The sequence below is a fragment of the Scyliorhinus canicula genome, chromosome 11 (assembly GCF_902713615.1).
Source record: "Scyliorhinus canicula chromosome 11, sScyCan1.1, whole genome shotgun sequence".
In the NCBI taxonomy this organism is placed as follows: domain Eukaryota; kingdom Metazoa; phylum Chordata; class Chondrichthyes; order Carcharhiniformes; family Scyliorhinidae; genus Scyliorhinus; species Scyliorhinus canicula.
Genome location: NC_052156.1, coordinates 119,546,914 through 119,555,360, shown reverse-complemented (window position 1 = coordinate 119,555,360; position 8,447 = coordinate 119,546,914). Strand labels below are relative to the sequence as shown.

The following is an 8,447-nucleotide window of genomic DNA, read 5'->3' as shown; positions in this document are numbered from 1 at the left end:
GGGGGGGGGGGAGAAGCTCCACGAATCCCATGGGGAGATCAGTGATAGTTTTCCCTTAGTCCTCATGGGGATTATGACAATTAAGTGCTGTCCCTTGAGCTTCATTAGAGTGGCAAAGCAGACCAAGATCAGATTGCGAGTGAAATGGAGAGTTAAAGTGGTAAGCGATTGGAAGCTGAGTCAGGCCTGCAGCCTCAGTGGAATTGCTTAGTAAAGCGATCATCCAATCTGTGTCTGATCTCACCAATGTGGAGGATAGAACATTGTGAGCACCCAGTATAGTATACTAAATTGAAAGAGGTGGGTACAAGTAAAGTGCTGATAAGGCACTGATAAGTCAGAAGTGAAATGGCACATTTTGCCAGGTGAATAGGTGTTGGGGGTTATTGACGAGTGGACCAGGGTGTCACAGAGGGAAGTCACTTCTGAATAGCAAGAGATGAGGAGGGAAATGTGTCTTGGTTGCTGGAATTTTATCCAAAGGCCAAAATAGAGTTTTTCCTCAGTCAACATCCAGGAGGACTGGTTTTCTGGGTAGAGCAAATTTCAGCAAATCAGCTGTGTTACATTGCATCCTTTACAGGAACCTGCACAATTTCCCTTCCACTTAAGTTAATGAAAAGAAGATTGGGTAGCTTTCTTTACAGACATGAATTCTGTCATCCACTCTCGCTCCTCTCCCACCCTGCCCTGCTTTTCTAATATTCTGTTGCAAACAGATCAGCAAACGTGAACGGACTCCTCTCTTTGCCTCATTCCTGAATTGTAGTAATGAAAAGGAAATGATATTGTGATATTGACAATTTATTATATACTTATATGTGTATATCTTGGTGCAAGAAATAAGCCAGCTAGGTTCCTTAAATTGACAAGCATAAAGTTTGTTTTATTGCTAAAACTCACTCAGATAAAGTTGCAGGAATTATTAACAAAGGGTTAAAATGTGCAAGTATGTCTATCCACCCACTAATGCAAAAACAACACACATAAAGTCCCTTCAAGCATGCACAAAAAGATATGAAATTCTGCAGAGTATCAAATCTTTTAAAAACTTGACCAAGTAACAAGTAAAATCAGAAAAAAGTCATTTACAGATTGTTCAGAGTCTTGTTTACAGCTGAAGGGCCCCTCTTCATAGTGAGGCTGTCAGTTTGTAATTAAACTGGTTGATTTGGAATTCTCCTTTAAGAATTCTCAGTTTGCAGCAATGCCGTCTTCTGGTGAATTTTCAAATCACAAACAGCTCAGCTTTGATGAGCGAGGTTTCAGAAGAAAGAGAACTTCAATATGACTGTTGCCCCTGTGGCAGTCTCTGACTAATTAATGAGCGAGATTTTCTGACCAATCACACTGGTGGGATATTACAGTTGCACCGATGGTGCACTCCTGCCACAGGTTTTGCAATGGCAAGGGGTGGTTTCAACGGGAAACTTCGCTGACAGTGGCAGGACCAGAAGATCCCTCCACTGGCCACTGGTAAGCAACCCTCCACTGCTGCAGAACGCACTGTGGAGGAGAAGGAAAATCCCTCCCATATGTTTTTACCCAAGATATGGATCAAGTGTCCTCTCGCTGAGAGTTCTGTAGACTTGGTGTCTCCATAAAACAGCTTGTGTCCTTCGCAGATGCAACGTAATAGCTGCTGGAAGCCATTGTTCTTTGTTTAGCACAGGTTTCCTTCTCAAAAAAAGTTCAATACCTGTGTATGTCTAGCTGATGTCATTATAAGTGAATGATGTTCAGCAGATGACATTATAAAGTAATATATTGACAACACATCTTCACAATAATTCACCTTAAAAGCAGACATTCCTGGGCCGATTCTAAGGTGCCAAGTATGTGCTTTCCCCCATGATTACAGCATAATGAAGTATTTTTACATTGGTGCAGAGAGTTCTAACTTTGTTGGCTGTTTAACATACTTACAGTATGCTTTCTACATTGATTGGATGCAGTTTCGCTGAAACTAGTTTGTGGAAAGATAGTTGTTGCTCCTTGCCATTGTAGTTCATTATCTGTCTGAGTGTTGCCGAGACCAAATGCCAAAATGACCCCATTTGATGAGTTGACATTGGATGTATTAATTCAGATACTGCAGTCTGGCGGGGATCTTCATTATTAGGGCAGTTGGAAATGCTGCACTCAGAGCCAAGCAACAAGCAGTCTCCTGAAGGTTTCGGGAAAAGATGAATATGATCCCTGTCCTGAGGTGGAGTTACCTCTGGTTATTCCGATCAGATGATATGAATGCCTGTAGAATGCAAGAAACAAGCACTGAGTCCCCCAACATTGGTACACCACAGAAAACATTGACAGTCTGTCATATTGTACATCTGCAAATTACTATGCATCTAATGAAGTTGGAACTTCATGGCTGGAAAAGGGAAAGATTTTGGGTGTGGTTTCATGCAATAGAATCCCAACAGTGCAGAAGGAGGCCATTCAGCCCATACAGTCCGCATCGACCCTTCAAAATACCCCGCTACCTCGGCCCAAAGAGGCAATTTAGCATTGTCACTCTACTTAACTTGCACATCTTTGGACTGTGAGAGGAAACCGAGGCACCCGGAGGAAACCCACACAGACACGGGGAGAAAGTGCAATCTCCACACTAGTCACCCGAGGTATGAATTGAACCCAGGTCCCTGGCACTGTGAGGCTGCAGTGCTAACGATTTTGCCACTGTGCCGCCCCAATGAGATTAATGGAAATGAAACAGAGTTCCGTTTTAGGCACGTTTAATGGGGCGTTTCCTGGCGTGTGCAGCACCGAGAACGATCCCACTATTAAACAACTCTGCTTCATTTTTGGGCCTTGACGAAGAATGCCCTGCCGAGGTCACACTTAGGTTCAATTCCTCCACTAATGAGCTCAGCTCGCCAGTGCAGGAATGGTGCTCTGACCTCTGGGCACCCCCAGCGCAGCCTGTGGCCTCCCCCCCCGCTTCATGCCCAAGTTTACCAATTATGGGGCGTCAAGTCCCCCCCCCCCCCCGTACCCCACCTCATAAGGGCAGGACATCCCCAGGCCCGATCCGTGGCATGGACCAAATGCCACTTGGGCACCTTGGGATTGCCAGCTTGGCATCCTGGTAATTCCCCTGCCAGTCTGGCAATACCACTTGGGCATCTTGGCAGTGCCAAGGTAGCACTCAAGTGGCACTGCAAGGATGCCAGGCTGGCAGTGCTGTGGTGCCCGAGTGGCATCAGGAGTTCCAGGGTACTATCCTGCCCAGAGCCCAACAATACGGAAGCCCTCAATCGCCTGGGAGACCCCCCCCCCCCCCCCCCCCCCCCACGTGCCCGTGCGCCTGGTCCATGTTTGTGGAAACCAGTGCTAATCGGCCCCTGCTCAGGGTCTTCGGGGTGCAGCCATTAGGTCCCGAGCCTTGGGTGACTCTGGCACGAACATATTTATGTGAGCTTAACTGCACACTTAAATGTGCAAAGTAGGATCCCGCCCTCAATGAGACACGTAGTGTCCTGAGTCAGGCGCGGGAAGCCATTTAGATTGTGCCTGTTATTTGTCTTGCATATCTTCTGCACGCTTCACTGTCAAGTTCAAATGCTTCCTCAGAATAACGTGGCCATCCTTTCACAAAAGGTAAAAGACAGGCTGGCTAATGGCATTCATGTCAAAATAATGACGGGTGGAATTTTTTGCTTCAGCTAGAAATGTGGAAGACGAGAGCATTTAATTTGGTCTGAGGCAAAAAATCTGTTCCCTGATGGCGGGATAAACTGTTGGAACTTTGCCCTCCTGACCTTCAAGGAACGTTGAAGGCAGGTTGAGGTTCCCGACGACCAATGTCTGGTACTCCATTTGAATGTATTAGCGTCTCATGCATTGTCATTGAAATGCCATCCCATCGGAATTAAGCTCCCTGTTCAAACTAACATCCCTGCCAGTGAGAATGTAGAAGGTTCAGTTTTACAACTTTATAGAAGTGGTATGTACCTGGTGAACTTCACCTCTTCCGCAACTTTGAGATCCATTGATATTGCTTCATCCTCTTTGGGGACCTCAAATAACTTCACCAATATTGAGTGCCATTAGCAAATGGTGCAGCAAGGCTGCACAAGGGAGGCAGTTGAAGGCTGGAAGTGGGGGGTGTAGGGTGGAAGGGCGGAGAGAAGACTGGACAGGAGGCTGGCAGACCTATAGGGGAAGGGCGAAGAGAGTGGCCGGGGAAGGGGAGATGGGGGAATGTCTGGGGGGAGGGGGAGAAGAATGCCTGGGGAAGCGGTGAGGCTGGGGGTGGGGGGTGGGGTTAGTGGTGAAAGTGTCCTGGGAAAGGAGCAGTGGGTGTTTCTTAGAAGGCAGTGTCGGTCTTGTTAATGCTGAGGTCCAAGAGGGAGAACTCAGGATACTGATGATAGGAAGGAACAGTGACAGTCAGAGGGGGGGAATGGGATGTGGTAGGAGTGGCAGATCTGGTAGGTGAGGGTCTCATCAGCTGGGTCATGGAAGGGGACAAGGTACATGGCTCGGATGCGAGGGTCACGGATGGCATTGGGATGGTAACGGTTGTCAATTCTGAGGAGAGGGAAGGCATCTGGAGGTGCATCGTGATCGGGTCCAGGGTGACAGGGGGAGATTCAAAGGTGACAGAGGGGAGAGGAATGTTGATAATGGATGGGTCAAGGCTGATGGAGAGAGGTTGGTTGATGACAGGGGGATGGTAGAAGATGGTGGAGCGAGTTTGAAAGGTGGCACACACCGTTTACCAACCTTGCATTTAGTCACTCAATGAGATTCCTCAAAGTGGGAGGAGGGTCTTTTGGGGTGGGTGGAGTTGAAGGTCAGCACATGAGGCTGGCTAAAGGTACACCTTTAATAATTACGGGACAACTGGTGTCAAAGATGCTCGCTTGTGTTCTCCTCTCTATTGTGAAGTGGCACGGCTCACGGAGTGGTGCTAATTCGCGACCCCAAACCTCCATCCTCTTGAGAGAATGGTCATGACTGACAAGGTGGTTAGCCTCGCTATGTTGTCAAGGCAATGGTCTCTCTATAGAGTTTTGGAAGCAATGCAGACAACCAGAAAAATGGGCTTCTTGCACATGTCTGTCATTACCTTGCTCGAACTGCAATGTCTCTGTACACATTCATGTATAAATGGGAAGAACAGCCATTGCTGGTCCTCCAGGTTGTCCTTTACCCGGAAGGGGTGGGATAGAGATGGTGACCAGGTGAAGGACTTAGCACTTGCCTGCTGACTTTGAGATGGAGGGAAATACTCACCAAACGTATCACTTCAATTCGTTCTCACATCCACTAAGGCATCAATGATGCAGGTTGCAGGCAACCTGGCCTTGTTAATGGCTCTCATCCAAATGAGGAGAAGAAGGGCCCATTGCAGGTTGGCATTGAGGAGCAAGGGTCTGTGCAGCAAAAGGCAATGGGGCTTCTATAACGTCAAGAGGCTGGCGAACATGGACCGCTGCCATGTTAAAAATTAGCCCAAGCAAGGGTGCATCGCTGGCGGGGTTCTTATCTAGCGATTAATGAAAGGCAAGGGTTGAGGCACCCTCGTATGTCCCAGGATGTGATTGCTCACATCAGCCAGCTTCTCCAGTACAGGCTGTTTCTGCAAGTATTATGTAGAGTTCTTGGCCTATAACAAGTGAGTGTCTATCCAAGTGCCCGAAAATATGGCCCCAGCCCTTCGACCCCATGACATCCTGCCCGCCTGTGCCACAAGATTCACCAAGCTCCTTGAAAATGCATGACTAATGAGCTGAAAAGTGGAAGATGGCATGTGCTAACTCCTTCAGCCACCCAGCGGGAATCAAGCTCACTTTCCCATCCGCCACCGCACCTCGTCTCCAGAATGGAAAATTCTACCTGATATGTCTATTTTGAAAAAAAAGATCACCCTCAGCCATTGAGAGAGAACCTGTACTTATGGTGCCCCAGCCCCACCTACACTGCTTTTGCCACCCCAGAGGCCAGGTTACAAATTGTTGGAGGTGAGGCCAGAAGCGGTGTGGGCACTTAAGAGTTTGGGGGCGTCACACCATAATTTTCTTGCTTATGCTTCAAGCTCATTTAATCAGTCATTGCTGCAATGTCTGCAGCAACATGGCACTATGTTTACTTTGTTAGCGTGTACAGAAACATTTTCCACATATCCCACGCTGATATCTATTTCCTTTCTCTTTGATTAGTGGTCTCCCAAGATGCTGACCTTGACAACATGATAATCAGCCAGCTGGTTTCCTATATGAGCATCCATCAGTGCTTCGCAACCCACAAGCACCAGCTCACATGCATTCACCTCAAAGGAATCGGAAAGAGAGGGTCAAAAGGTATCACTTGTTGAAGCAGATTACACAAGTGAGGCACAAGTGGAGTTGCTAGCGGATGAGCATCAACAAGAGAGAGGCAAGGTTAGCTTGAGGCATGTACTTACTGTGGGTATTTCACAGGGTATGTGCACAGAATTGAGAAACTAAGTAACGGAAGCACGTCATACAGCTTCTAAGAATCTTCAGAGTTCAATACATGAAATGGCAGAGAAGGTATAGCAATGAAACTCTGTAAATATCCATTTAGTAGGCTTTCATGCCTCTAGATTGGGAGAATGGTAAACACTCAGCCATGTGAAACCACATGTGGAGCGGGATTCTCTGTCAGCGGGATCCTCCGTGTCGCTGGCAGCGCACCCATGCCCGCGCGTTTCTCGACGGCATTGGGGATGGTCACAATGAGAAACCCCATTGGCCGGCTGCGGGAACGCAGATTCCCACTGCCGGCGGGAGTGCACTGTGACAGAAAACGGGGATGGTGTGACGGAGAATCCCACCCACAAAGTTTTGCTAGTCAATGCTTTGATTCCCACCTGGAGAACTCCAATTTACAACAGACTTTCACCTCCTGGCCTTGAGAGACTCGAGGATCATGTGGAGGCAACCTTAATGGTGAGCTTCACAGTGCCTACTGGTGATCAAAAATCTGTCTGCACACCAATCCTAAATCACCTTCAAAGGAAACACTTAGGCGGGATTCTTAGCCAGTGGGATGCTCCATTCTGCCGGTGCCTGGAGTTTCCCGGCGGCATGGAGCTGCCCCACAATGGGAAACCCCATTGACCGGCCGGCGTAATGGAGAATCTCGCCAGCGGGTTGCGGCAGAAATGTGGCACGGCGGGGCGGAGAATCCAGCCCAGGATCTGTGACATGGCAAGAAGCAGAGGTGAGACAGGTACTTCCCATCAAGATACTCTATTTGCTCAACTCAGGTGTCCCCTTCAGAGGACGAAAGAAGAGTCAGGTAATAGAGAAGCGAATATGGGCAGTGTAGGGGCAAACATGCTGACAGCAGTTTCAGTGCCATTGGATAATCCAGGAGAATGAATGGAATCATTATTGCTGAAGCAATAAGATCATCCTGAGAATCGCCAAACTGCCCCTGTGCAATTTTAAATTAATTGGAGTTTAGAAGGATGAAAGGCAAACGTTTTGAGACATATTCTCAGTAGGCTTGACAGGGTAGATGCTGAGGTTGTTCCCCCTTGTGGCAGAGTGTAAGGCCAGAGGGCATAATCTCAGAATAAGAGGTCGCCCATATAAAATGAGATGAGGCAGAATTTCTTCTCTCATAGGGTAATGAATCTGTAAATTCTTTACCACAGAGAGCTGTAGAGGCTGGGTCATTTAGTGTGTCCGAGGCTGAGATAGATAGATTTTTAATCTGTAAGGGAATCAAGGATTATGGGGATAAAGCAGGAAAGTGGAGTTGAGGATTATCATATCAGATCAGTCATGATCCCAATGTGGATGCCACGAAGCTGGGTGGGAAGCTGTGAGGAGGATGCGGGGATGCTTCAGTGTGATTTGGACAAGCTGAGTGAGTGGGCAAATGCATGGCAGATACAGTACAATTTGGATTCATGTGAGGTTATCCACTTCAATAGCAAAAACAAGAAGGCAGATTATTATCTGAATGGCTGTATCATGACCGGTTCAGCCTTGGAGGGCTGAAGGGCCTATTCCTGTGCTGTATTGTTCTTTGTCCTTTCGGCTGCAAATACATTCATAGAAATAGAATCAAAGAAATTAGAAGCAGGAAGAGGTAATTTGGCTCTTTGAGCCTGTACCACCATTCATTATGATCATGGCTGACTATCAAGTTCAATACCCTGATACCACCTTTCCCCAATATCCCTTGATTCCATTCGCCCCAAGAGCTATACCTAATTCCTTCTCAAAATCACACAACGTTTGGCCTCATCTACTTTCTGTGGTATTGAATTCCAGATTCACCACTCTCTGGGTGAAGAAATTTCTCTTCACCTCACCAAATTGAGAGATGGGAATGTGCAATGAGACCTGGGTGTCCTCATACACAAGTTACTGAAGGTAAGCTTGGAGGTTCAGCAAGCAGTGAAGAAGACAGTTTTTGTCTCCATATCTCAGAAAGGATGTCCTTGCTCTGGAGAGAGT

At 47.4% G+C, this 8,447-nt stretch overlaps 1 long non-coding RNA gene across 1 annotated transcript in view; it reads right to left on the bottom strand.

Annotated features, from left to right (window-relative positions):
* Window positions 1-911: 911 nt before the first annotated feature.
* LOC119973331 overlaps window positions 912-8,447 on the bottom strand; it is a 90,137-nt gene continuing 82,601 nt past the window's right edge. Inside the window, exon 3 of the long non-coding RNA XR_005462277.1 lies at window positions 912-2,251. This is a non-coding gene — a long non-coding RNA (uncharacterized LOC119973331). The remainder of the gene's footprint in view (window positions 2,252-8,447) is intronic.